This window comes from Bombina bombina, chromosome 3, assembly GCF_027579735.1.
Source record: "Bombina bombina isolate aBomBom1 chromosome 3, aBomBom1.pri, whole genome shotgun sequence".
In the NCBI taxonomy this organism is placed as follows: domain Eukaryota; kingdom Metazoa; phylum Chordata; class Amphibia; order Anura; family Bombinatoridae; genus Bombina; species Bombina bombina.
This window is the reverse complement of record NC_069501.1, coordinates 394,902,511-394,915,537: the sequence shown is the minus strand read 5'-3', so window position 1 is coordinate 394,915,537 and position 13,027 is coordinate 394,902,511. Positions and strand designations below refer to the sequence as shown.

Genomic DNA, 13,027 nt, shown 5'->3' with positions numbered 1-13,027 from the left:
GACTGTGCCTGAACATACTAGATGCATGCTTACTTGCATGTCCTGGGACAAGCATTCTGATTGGATACTAAGTCCCTTTATAATGGGATGTGGCTATTAAGAAACTTTTTTATATAGAGATGTTCAGGTAATATTTTCTTGGCAGCTTTCAACAGACATGCTGCATCACTTTAAAACGATTCAACATCTGGATACCATGTCCATTGAACAAAAAAGATAATGAGGAATTTTTCTCCTGTAATGCATATCCTATATATTTCTTTTTAAAGGGAAGGGTTTGAGAGATTATTTGCAAATTAAAGTGCTAAAAAGATCTTATGTTATAATATTGAGCAGAAAGTGTGTTTGAACGTGGGTGCACAGAGTATGTGTTTGTGTGTATATATATATATATATATATATGTTATCTATATGACACACATGAACTAGCACCATCTGACTGTGAAAAACTGTAAAAATACACTGAGATAAGAGGCGGCCTTCAAATGCTTATAAATTAGCGTATGAGCCCCTAGATTTAGCTTTCAACAAAGGATACCAAGAGAACAAAGCAAATGTGATAATAAAAGTAAACTGGAAAGTTGTTTAAAATTCCATGCCCTATCTGAATCATGAAAGTTTAATGACTAGACTATCCCTTTAAGGGTGTCAGCACATTGTAACGAGCAGTTCCATAGCATGATGCCTTTCAACTTTTATGCTTTTTAAATGTTGAACCTGTTAATCTTATTATAAATAAATGATACCTGTTTTTCTATTATGGGATGTATGACTGCATGTATCTCTGTCCTCTCTGTTTTCTTTGTGAGAAAAAATTATGTGTAAAATATTAACTAAATATTTTGGGACTTGGGACCTTAAGGCAGCAAATTTCCCAGTGCCTAGGGCAGCACAAAAACTAAACACACCACTAAATAAAAACATGGAAGTTTTCTTTTGAATTCAATTTTCTGTGAAACTAACCACAGAAAACTGTGTTTCAATTTTTATTGTTGTGTACTATTAATATTGTATAATGTGGATCAGTTTGTTATTGATATATATTTCCCAAGAAACGCATGCAGATAACTAGAAATATGTGTGTCACTGAAAATGCATACTTTAAAGACAGGTCAAAATAATGTATAGCCTGTGTGGTCTGGTAAGTATCACATTTTTGTATAAAGTTTGCTCTGTAGAAATAATTTAAGAGCCTCCTCACATTAAGTTCTCACTGTTGTGAGAATAGATACATATTTGCCAGGACGAGGATATAGGGACAAATAAAACAGGAAACAACATTCTCAAAACTGATCGAATGTTTTGTAAACATTGTCAATATGTTTATAAATATAACATTGAAACTGTAAATTTTATTTCAATTTGTGCTAATTTACAATCATTGCATTATGCATATGCCCGTATGTCCAGCAAGCAAGCTGATGCAAACTGCATGCACACACAGATAGCCTTCTCTACTGGCCCATAGCTTATATATATATATATATATATATATATATATATATATATATATATATATATATATATATATATATATATATATATACTGCTGCAGCGGACTGGGATACGTTTATGGTAATAAAAAAAAAATACAGCTTTAATTTTCCATGTACAGTATTAAAATATGTTCAACTACATTTTAAAGGACCAGTAAACTATCTATTTCTTACAACGTTTTGAACATGTAATATTGTTTATGTTATATAACTAATTAATAAAGAATAAAAATGTTTCACACCTTAGTTGTCTAAATAAACAAATTCCTTACTGTGAAATCCTTGGTTTTCAGTTTTTTTCATGCGCTCCAGATCACCTGAGTAAAAAGCAGGAGAGGCTCGGATTGGAAATATCCAATCAATGTGCTATGCATAATGAGCATTAGCATAATTATTATAATGCCAGCTCACCCCCAGATGCATGCGCAATTGTAATAAAGACAAACACAAGTGCTCGCTTCGGCAGCACATATACTAAAATTGGAACTAAACAGAGAAGACTAGCATGGCCCCCGCGCAAGGATGACACGCAAATTTGTGAAGCGTTCCATATATGTCTAAATATGTGTATGAGCACATATATATTATATATATATATATATTCTCATATGTGTATACATGTGTATTTATGTGTTGTTCTTCACTTGTTCTTAGTACAACAGTGTATATATATATATATATATATATATATATATATATATATATATATATATATATATATATATATATATATAAAACAAAATAATAAGAGTATTGCATTGAGCAATGATACTTTTTATTGGACTAACTATGCATCTATAAATTGACTGACAAGCTTTTGGAAGTATTCCTTCCTTTTTCAAGTCTAAAGCAATAATAACCAATTCAATGGCATTTACAGATTATGGGGCCGATTTATTAAAGTCCAGACGGACATGATACGATGTAGTGTATCATGTCCGCCGCACATCAATAAATGCCGACAGCATACACTGTCGGCATTTATCATTGCACAAGCAGTTCTTGTGAACTGCTTGTGCAATGCCGCCCCTGCAGATTCACAGCCAATCGGCCGTTAGCAGGGGGTGTCAAATAGCCCGATCGTATAGGATTGGGCAGATTGATGTCCGCAGCCTCAGAGCAGGCGGACCAGTTATGGAGCAGTGGTCTTTAGACCGCTTCTTCATAACTGCTGTTTCCGGCGAGCCTGAAGGCTCGTGTGGAAACAGGGACATCAAGCTTGATAATTTGGCCCCTCTATCTTGAAACACAGAATTAAAATACCTATATTTATATTTATATAGATATATAAGTATAGATATATATATTTTACAAATAAATTATCATATATATATAAAGATATATTTACAAATAAAAATAACATTTTCTTCTATGTGAAGAACTTTTGAATGTAACATTTTTATAACTTACATTGGATTTAGCACTGTAGGTTTTATGGAATGTCTAGTTAGAGCGCAAGTTTTTTTTTAAACGCACTGTAGCCTATGGGGAGAAGTTAACGCGGTCACAATATCGGAAGTCCTAAAGTTAGTTAGAATAGGTTTTCACTCGTATGCAAACAATTTAATTTTAACTTGTAATACGAGCGCTAACTGCTTGCGTTAAAAAAATTATTTTCAGCTGTGTTTGTGCGTGAGTAGGAGGGGTGAATAGCGCACCACTTGTAATGTAGCATATATATATATATATATATATATATATATACACAAAAGGGTTACACACATAGGAAATGCCCTGCTCAGGAGTCAAAAGCATTGGAGTTACTGAGCAGAACATAGCTGGTAAACCTATCAGAAGTGACAGCTGCATTTAGCTACTAAACTCCAGCCATTTCACGTTGAATTTAGTGTCTGTAGTGTAGAAATGCCATAGTTGGTAGAGAAAGTTTCTTTAACTGTATTGGTTTATTGATGTTTCCAATGGTGCCCCCTTCTTTATGTCAACCTCTTATAAATGTATCTATATCTCCTGAGATGATATTTTGTTTTGGGGAAAGGTGCTTTTAACTGTATATTTCTGACAAATATTCGGCTAGATTACGAGTTGTGCGTTAGGTTAAAAAAGCAGCGTTAAGAGGTCCTAACGCTGCTTTTTAACGCCCGCTGGTATTACGAGTCTTGAAGTTACAGGCTCACCGATCACTTTTTTGGCCAGACTTGGAAATACCGCAAATACACTTACATAAATTGCGTATCCTCTTTTTTCAATGGGACTTGCATAGCGCCGGTATTATGAGTCTGCCAAAAAGTGAGCGGTAGACCTTCTCCTGTCAAGACTGGTACCGCAATTTAAAGTCAGTAGTTAAGAGTTTTACACTACAACGCTGTAGCATAAAACTCTTAACTAAAGTGCTAAAAAGTACACAAACACCCATAAACTACCTATTAACCCCTAAACCGAGGCCCTCCCACATCGCAAACACTAAAAAACTTTTTTTTAACCCCCTAATCTGCCGAACCGGACATCGCCGCCACTATAATAAATATATTAACCCCTAAACCGTCGCACTCCCGCCTCGCAAACATTAGTTAAATATTATTAACCCCTAATCTGCCGTCTCTAACATTGCCGACACCTACCTACATTTATTAACCCCTAATCTGCCGCCCCCAACGTCGCCGCAATTGGACAGGGTATTTTCCATGTTTGTTTGCCAACTTTACTCACCTCTCTTGCTGACTATGGTGCATTGTGGGGGATGCTGCTCATTTCCTGCACTTCCTTTTATGGCCAGAATGGTGTGCATCATCTGTGTGAGACAGGATGCAGTCTCAGAATTGTGATGTCATCACTTATTATTTAAAGGGCCTCTGTTCAGTATGCTTTGCCTTTGCGTTGTCTCAGACCTGTTTGTGAGAGTTCCTGTGTATTACCTGGCTGTCTGATGTCCTTCCTGGTTCCTGATCCCTGGCTTGTTCCTTACTCTGTTGTTTTCCTTGTTCCTGATTCCGGGTTGTCTGACTATTCGCTTTGGCTCCTGACTCAGCTCGTCTGACTACCAGCTCTGGTTTTGACTCCTGGCTTGTTATTTGACTTGTGGACTTTTTATTATTTTTTTGTTATTAATAAAGGTGTGATTATTTTTGCACTTCTCGTCTCAGTCTGATTCCTGGCACCCTGATATTACGCAAAGGCCATGAATCCTGATGGTGCTAATAATCCACCTTTACCTGCCATCTTTTCCAGGATGGATGAACAGGATCACCGCTTGGATCAATTTGCACTAGCCCTGCAAACCCTGCTGACTCGCATTGCACATTTGGACCAAAGTGTCCCACAAGTTATGGCTGCTCCTGTTTCCGCTGCTGCACCTAGTCCTACCAGGAGCATGTCCGGTTCTGCACCTCTACCTCAGCGATATGGAGGCGATCCTATTCAATGCAGAGGGTTTTTGAACCAGGTGGCCATTTACTTTGAGATGTCACCTCAGGGTTTCCCTCTGACAAAGCTAAGGTGGGATTTCTCATCTCATTACTCTCTGACACAGCTCTTGCCTGGGCTAATCCCTTGTGGGAGACTAATAAACCTGTGATTTCAAATTACCCGGAATTTGTGGCCTCCTTTCTAAGGGTATTTGATGTTCCGGCTCTCTCCTCCTCTGCTGCTAAACGACTCATGTCCATTCAGCAAGGTACAAGATCTGTTGCTCAGTATGCTATTGAGTTCCGTACGCTTGCCGCAGAGGTTGGTTGGAACAATGAAGCTCTTGTTGCCGCCTTCTTTCATGGGCTCTCTGATGCGATTAAAGACGAAGTTGCTGCCAGAGATTTACCAGAGGATCTTGAGGCATTGGTGTCTTTTTTGATCCTAATTGACATCAGACTCAGAGAGAGGCCCTCTTTCAAGGAGCGCTTGTGGAAGCCTCCTGTTCCGTTGTCTCCTACATGGTCATTCCCACCCATGCCTCCCTCTCCTCCCATGCCTCCTGGTCCCGAGGCACCAGGTACTGCTGAGCCGATGCAGTTGGGATTCATGCATCTCTCCGTGGCGGAGAGGGCCTTTAGGAGGAGGGAGGGGCTCTGCCTCTATTGTGGGTTACAGGGTCACCTTTTGAAGTCTTGTCCTACACGGCCGGGAAACGCTCACACCTAAGGTCCTGTCGGGGGCAGACCTTGGGTGGTTTATCCTTGTCCCCTGAACCGCTTAAGTAGAAACCTTTGGTCACGGTTGTCCTTTCCTGGGTGGACTCCTCCATAGTCACCCAGGCTCTTGTTGACTCCGGTGCTGCAGGCTATTTCATTGACAGTGCTTTTGTATCAAAGCACTCCATTCCTGTTTTGCCTTGGTCCATTCTGCTTGTTATTGAGGCCATTGATGGCAGGCCCCTTCAGCCCGCACTCATTACTCACGAAACTGCTCCGTTCTCCATGGCTGTTGGGGCTCTCCATTTTGAAACCCTCTAGTTCCAGGTGATAAACTCTCCACATTTTACAGTTGTTCTGGGTTATCCCTGGCTCCAAAATCACAATCCCAGTCTCGACTGGCGTAGGTCCGAAATTTTGTCATGGTCCCCGCAATATATTTCCACTTGTCTTTGGAAACCAGTTAAAGTCTTGTGCACTTCTTCGGTATCTCAATTGCCAGAGGAGTACCGAGAGTTCCTAGACGTTTTTGACAAGGTGCGTGCCAGTACGTTGCCTCCTTACCGGTCTTACGATTGTGCCATAGACCTGCAACCCGGAGCCATTCCTCCTCGGGGCCGGGTTTACCCTCTGTCTGTTGCGGAGAATTGTGCTATGGAGGAGTATGCTGCTGATGCTCTGTCATGGGGGATCATCCTCAAATCCTGCTCTCCTGCAGGGGCTGGCTTCTTCTTTGTGAAGAAAAAGGGTGGCGAGTTAAGACCATGCATTGATTATAGGGGTCTTAATCGTCTTACCATTAAGAATGCTTACCCTATTCCGCTCATTACGGAACTCGCGGGCATTATGAGTATCTTGTAATGCCCTTTGGCCTATGTAATGCTCCTGCTGTTTTCCAGGAGTTTATTAATGATGTCCTACGAGATATGTTGCAACAGTGTGTTGTGGTGTACTTAGACGACATCCTCATACACTCACCCACACTTGACGCTCATCGTTCTGATGTTACACTGGTTCTTCAGAGACTACGTGAGAATGGCCTGTTTTGTAAACTCGAGAAATGTGAGTTCCATCAGACTCAAGTAACCTTCCTAGGTTATGTTATCTCCGTTGCAGGGTTCTCCATGGATCCTGACAAGTTATCTGCAGTTCTGCAGTGGCCTCGCCCGTTGGTCTTCAGTCTATTCAATGTTTTTTGGGGTTCGCCAATTACTATAGAAAGTTTATTAAAAGCTTTTCTTCCTTGGTCAAACCTATCACAGACATGACCCGTAAAGAGAATGATCCACTCCATTGGTCACCTACTGCCATTAAAGCCTTTGATAGTCTTAAGAATGCCTTTGCTGCCGCTCCAGTTCTGGCTCATCCTAACCCTGTCCTGCCTTTCGTTCTTGAGGTCAATGCATCTGAGACTGGAGTAGGTGCCCTCTTGTCTCAACCTCCTACGCCTGACGGTTCCTTGCATCCGTGTGGTTTCTTCTCTAAGTAATTGTCTCCAGCGGAGTGCAATTATGAAATTGGTGTTTTGGCACTCAAGGAATTGAGGCATCTTCTCAAGGGTACTAGAGTGCCAGTGCTCATTCTTACTGACCACAAGAATTTAACTTATCTATCTGAAGCAAAACGTTTGTCGCCCCGACAGGCCAGATGGGCGCTATTTTTGTCTTGGTTTAATTATGTGGTCTCCTACCTGCCTGGTAGTAAGAATGTTAGGGCTGATGCCCTCTCTGGACAATTTTCACCTCTATCCAAGGAGGAGTCTGTACCTACTCCTGCTATACCTCCTGACCATATTTTAGCTACCATATGTACTAATTTGACTTCTCCCTTGGGGGAGGATATCCTGGCTGCACAAACCAATGCACCTCCTGAGAAACCTAGTGGTAAGTGTTTTGTTCCTGAGAATCTTTGAACTAAACTTTTGCACACTTACCACTATCCTAAAGCCACAGGCCACCCAGGCAAGAACCAAATGATTTGGTCTGTCACTCGACAATTCTGGTGGCCAGGTCTTTGTTCTGATGTTGTTGCGTATTTTGCCTCCTGCTCAGTTAGTGCACAGAATAAGACTCCTCAACGTCTTCCTGTGGGTCTTCTTCAACCTATTGCTAATGGTGAGCGTCCTTGGACACATCTTTCCATGGACTTCATTGTCAAGCTCCCTGTTTCCAATGGCAATCCTGTTATCCTTATGGTGGTTGACTGTTTTTCTAAAATGTCACATTGCATTCCCTTGATGAAGTTGCCTACCGCTCAGGAGCTTGCTTCAATTTTTGCCTGGGAGGTCCTCCGTTTACATGGGTTACCCAAGGAGATAGTGTCGGACCGGGGTAGCCAGTTTGTCTCCGGATTTTGGCGTTCCTTTTGTGCTCAAATGGGGATCCAGCTTTCCTTCTCCTCGGCAAATCACCCTCAATCCAATTGGGCTGCGGAACAGTCTAATCAAGCTCTGGAACAGTTCCTCCGTTGCTATGTCTCAGATCACCACAATAATTGGTCTGAACTGTTACCTTGGGCAGAGTTTGCTCGTAATAGTGCTATTAATGATTCCTCCAAGTTATCCCCGTTCATGGCGAATTATGGGTTTCAACCAACCTTGTTGCCCGATTCATTCATGTCTCAGGGTATTCCGGCTTTGGAGGAGCAATCCTATTGGCTGATTGCATTAGCCAATAGGATTTTTTCTACCATAATTCCGATTGGCTGATAGAATTCTATCAGCCAATCAGAATTGAAGGGACGCCATCTTGGATGACGTCATTTAAAGGAACCTTCATTCCAGAAGAGCCGTCGGATGAAGAGGATGCTCCGTGTCGGATGTCTTGAAGATGGACCCGCTCCGCGCCGGATGGATGAAGATAGAAGATGCTGTCTGGATGAAGACTTCTGCCCGTCTGGAGGACGCCCGGCTTGGATGAAGTTTCTCCCGGCTTTGTTGAGGTCTTCGGCCCGGATAGGATGAAGACTTCTCCCGGTAAGGTGATCTTCAAGGAGTTAGTGTTAGGTTTTTTTAAGGGGGTATTGGGTGGGTTTTAGAGTAGGGTTGGTTGTGTGGATGGTGGGTTTTAATGTTGGGGGGATTTGTAATTTATATTTTTTACAGGTAAAAGAGCTGATTACTTTGGGGCAATGCCTTGCAAAAGGCCCTTTTAGGGGCTATTTGTAATTTAGTGTAGGGTAGGGCTTTTTTTATTTTGGGGTGCTTTTTTATTTTGTTAGGGGGATTAGATTAGGTGTAATTAGTTTAAAAATCTTGTAATTTGTTTATTATTTTCTGTAATTTAGTGCTTGTTTGTTTTTGTACTTTAGATAATTTAATTTAATTGTATTTGATTTATGCAAATAATTTAATTATAGTGTAGTGTTAGGTGTAATTGTAACTTAGGTTAGGTTTTATTTTACAGGTACTTTTGTATTTATTTTATCTAGGTAGTTATTAAATAGTTAATAACTATTTAATAACTATTGTACCTAGTTAAAATAAATACAAACTTGCCTGTAAAATAAAAATAAACCCTAAGCTAGCTACAATGTAACTATTAGTTATATTGTAGCTATCTTAGGCCTAGATTTAGAGTTCGGCGGTAGCCGTCAAAACCAGCGTTAGAGGCTCCTAACGCTGGTTTTGGCCGCCCGCTGGTATTTGGAGTCAGTGATTAAAGGGTCTAACGCTCACTTTTCAGCCGCGACTTTTCCATACCGCAGATCCCCCTACGCCATTTGCGTAGCCTATCTTTTCAATGGGATCTTTCTAACGCCGGTATTTAGAGTCGTTTCTGCAGTGAGCGTTAGAGCTCTAACGACAAGATTCCAGCCGCCTGAAAATAGCAGGAGTTAAGAGCTTTCTGGCTAACGCCGGTTTATAAAGCTCTTAACTACTGTACCCTAAAGTACACTAACACCCATAAACTACCTATGTACCCCTAAACCGAGGTCCCCCCACATCGCCGCCACTCGATTAAAATTTTTAACCCCTAATCTGCCGACCGCCACCTACGTTATACTTATGTACCCCTAATCTGCTGCCCCTAACACCGCCGACCCCTGTATTATATCTATTAACCCCTAACTTGCCCCCCACAACGTCGCCGCAAGCTACTTAAAATAATTAACCCCTAATCTTCCGACCGCAAATCGCCGCCACCTACGTTATCCCTATGTACCCCTAATCTGCTACCCCTAACATCGCCGACCCCTATGTTATATTTATTAACCCCTAATCTGCCCCCCTCAACGTCGCCGACACCTACCTACACTTATTAACCCCTAATCTGCCGAGCGGACCTGAGCGCTACTATAATAAAGTTATTAACCCCTAATCCGCCTCACTAACCCTATCATAAATGGTATTAACCCCTAATCTGCCCTCCCTAACATCGCCGACACCTAACTTCAATTATTAACCCCTAATCTGCCGACCGGAGCTCACCGCTATTCTAATAAATGTATTAACCCCTAAAGCTAAGTCTAACCCTAACACTAACACCCCCCTAAGTTAAATATAATTTTTATCTAACGAAATAAATTAACTCTTATTAAATAAATAATTCCTATTTAAAGCTAAATACTTACCTGTAAAATACATCCTAATATAGCTACAATATAAATTATAATTATATTATAGCTATTTTAGGATTAATATTTATTTTACAGGCAACTTTGTAATTATTTTAACCAGGTACAATAGCTATTAAATAGTTAAGAACTATTTAATAGTTACCTAGTTAAAATAATAACAAATTTACCTGTAAAATAAATCCTAACCTAAGATATAATTAAACCTAACACTACCCTATCAATAAAATAATTAAATAAACTACCTACAATTACCTACAATTAACCTAACACTACACTATCAATAAATTAATTAAACACAATTGCTACAAATAAATACAATTAAATAAACTATCTAAAGTACAAAAAATAAAAAAGAACTAAGTTACAGAAAATAATAAAATATTTACAAACATAAGAAAAATATTACAACAATTTTAAACTAATTACACCTACTCTAAGCCCCCTAATAAAATAACAAAGCCCCCCAAAATAAAAAATTCCCTACCCTATTCTAAAATACAAATATTACAAGCTCTTTTACCTTACCAGCCCTGAACAGGGCCCTTTGCGGGGCATGCCCCAAGAATTTCAGCTCTTTTGCCTGTAAAAAAAAAACATACAATACCCCCCCCCCCAACATTACAACCCACCACCCACATACCCCTAATCTAACCCAAACCCCCCTTAAATAAACCTAACACTAATCCCCTGAAGATCTTCCTACCTTGTCTTCACCATACCAGGTTCACCGATCCGTCCTGGCTCCAAGATCTTCATCCAACCCAAGCGGGGGTTGGCGATCCATAATCCGGTGCTCCAAAGTCTTCCTCCTATCCGGCAAGAAGAGGACATCCGGACCGGCAAACATCTTCTCCAAGCGGCATCTTCTATCTTCTTCCATCCGATGACGACCGGCTCCATCTTGAAGACCTCCAGCGCGGATCCATCCTCTTCTTCCGACGACTGGACGACGAATGACGGTTCCTTTAAGGGACGTCATCCAAGATGGCGTCCCTCGAATTCCGATTGGCTGATAGGATTCTATCAGCCAATCGGAATTAAGGTAGGAATTTTCTGATTGGCTGATGGAATCAGCCAATCAGAATATAGTTCAATCCGATTGGCTGATCCAATCAGCCAATCAGATTGAGCTCGCATTCTATTGGCTGATCGGAACAGCCAATAGAATGCGAGCTCAATCTGATTGGCTGATTGGATCAGCCAATCGGATTGAACTATATTCTGATTGGCTGATTCCATCAGCCAATCAGAAAATTCCTACCTTAATTCCGATTGGCTGATAGAATCCTATCAGCCAATCGGAATTCGAGGGACGCCATCTTGGATGACGTCCCTTAAAGGAACCGTCATTCGTCGTCTAGTCGTCGGAAGAAGAGGATGGATCCGCGCTGGAGGTCTTCAAGATGGAGCCGGTCGTCATCGGATGGAAGAAGATAGAAGATGCCGCTTGGAGAAGATGTTTGCCGGTCCGGATGTCCTCTTCTTGCCGGATAGGAGGAAGACTTTGGAGCACCGGATTATGGATCGCCAACCCCCGCTTGGGTTGGATGAAGATCTTGGAGCCAGGACGGATCGGTGAACCTGGTATGGTGAAGACAAGGTAGGAAGATCTTCAGGGGATTAGTGTTAGGTTTATTTAAGGGGGGTTTGGGTTAGATTAGGGGTATGTGGGTGGTGGGTTGTAATGTTGGGGGGGGGGTATTGTATGTTTTTTTTTACAGGCAAAAGAGCTGAAATTCTTGGGGCATGCCCCGCAAAGGGCCCTGTTCAGGGCTGGTAAGGTAAAAGAGCTTGTAATATTTGTATTTTAGAATAGGGTAGGGAATTTTTTATTTTGGGGGGCTTTGTTATTTTATTAGGGGGCTTAGAGTAGGTGTAATTAGTTTAAAATTGTTGTAATATTTTTCTTATGTTTGTAAATATTTTATTATTTTCTGTAACTTAGTTCTTTTTTATTTTTTGTACTTTAGATAGTTTATTTAATTGTATTTATTTGTAGCAATTGTGTTTAATTAATTTATTGATAGTGTAGTGTTAGGTTAATTGTAGGTAATTGTAGGTAGTTTATTTAATTATTTTATTGATAGGGTAGTGTTAGGTTTAATTATATCTTAGGTTAGGATTTATTTTACAGGTAAATTTGTAATTATTTTAACTAGGTAACTATTAAATAGTTCTTAACTATTTAATAGCTATTGTACCTGGTTAAAATAATTACAAAGTTGCCTGTAAAATAAATATTAATCCTAAAATAGCTATAATATAATTATAATTTATATTGTAGCTATATTAGGATGTATTTTACAGGTAAGTATTTAGCTTTAAATAGGAATTATTTATTTAATAAGAGTTAATTTATTTCGTTAGATAAAAATTATATTTAACTTAGGGGGGTGTTAGTGTTAGGGTTAGACTTAGCTTTAGGGGTTAATACATTTATTAGAATAGCGGTGAGCTCCGGTCGGCAGATTAGGGGTTAATAATTGAAGGTAGGTGTCGGCGATGTTAGGGAGGGCAGATTAGGGGTTAATACTATTTATGATAGGGTTAGTGAGGCGGATTAGGGGTTAATAACTTTATTATAGTAGCGCTCAGGTCCGCTCGGCAGATTAGGGGTTAATAAGTGTAGGTAGGTGTCGGCGACGTTGAGGGGGGCAGATTAGGGGTTAATAAATATAACATAGGGGTCGGCGATGTTAGGGGTAGCAGATTAGGGGTACATAGGGATAACGTAGGTGGCGGCGATTTGCGGTCGGAAGATTAGGGGTTAATTATTTTAATTAGCTTGCGGCGACGTTGTGGGGGGCAAGTTAGGGGTTAATAGATATAATACAGGGGTCGGCGGTGTTAGGGGCAGCAGATTAGGGGTAC

The 13,027-nt window shown here is 40.4% G+C and overlaps 1 protein-coding gene and 1 non-coding gene across 2 annotated transcripts in view; both read left to right on the top strand.

Annotated features, from left to right (window-relative positions):
• Positions 1–13,027, top strand: part of LOC128653336 (bile acid receptor) — a 162,422-nt gene that overhangs the window by 98,637 nt on the left and 50,758 nt on the right. The gene's annotated exons all lie outside the window — the stretch shown is intronic.
• Positions 1,947–2,053, top strand: LOC128655167 (U6 spliceosomal RNA). Its single transcript, XR_008401711.1, has one exon. It is a non-coding gene; the product is annotated as a U6 spliceosomal RNA (small nuclear RNA).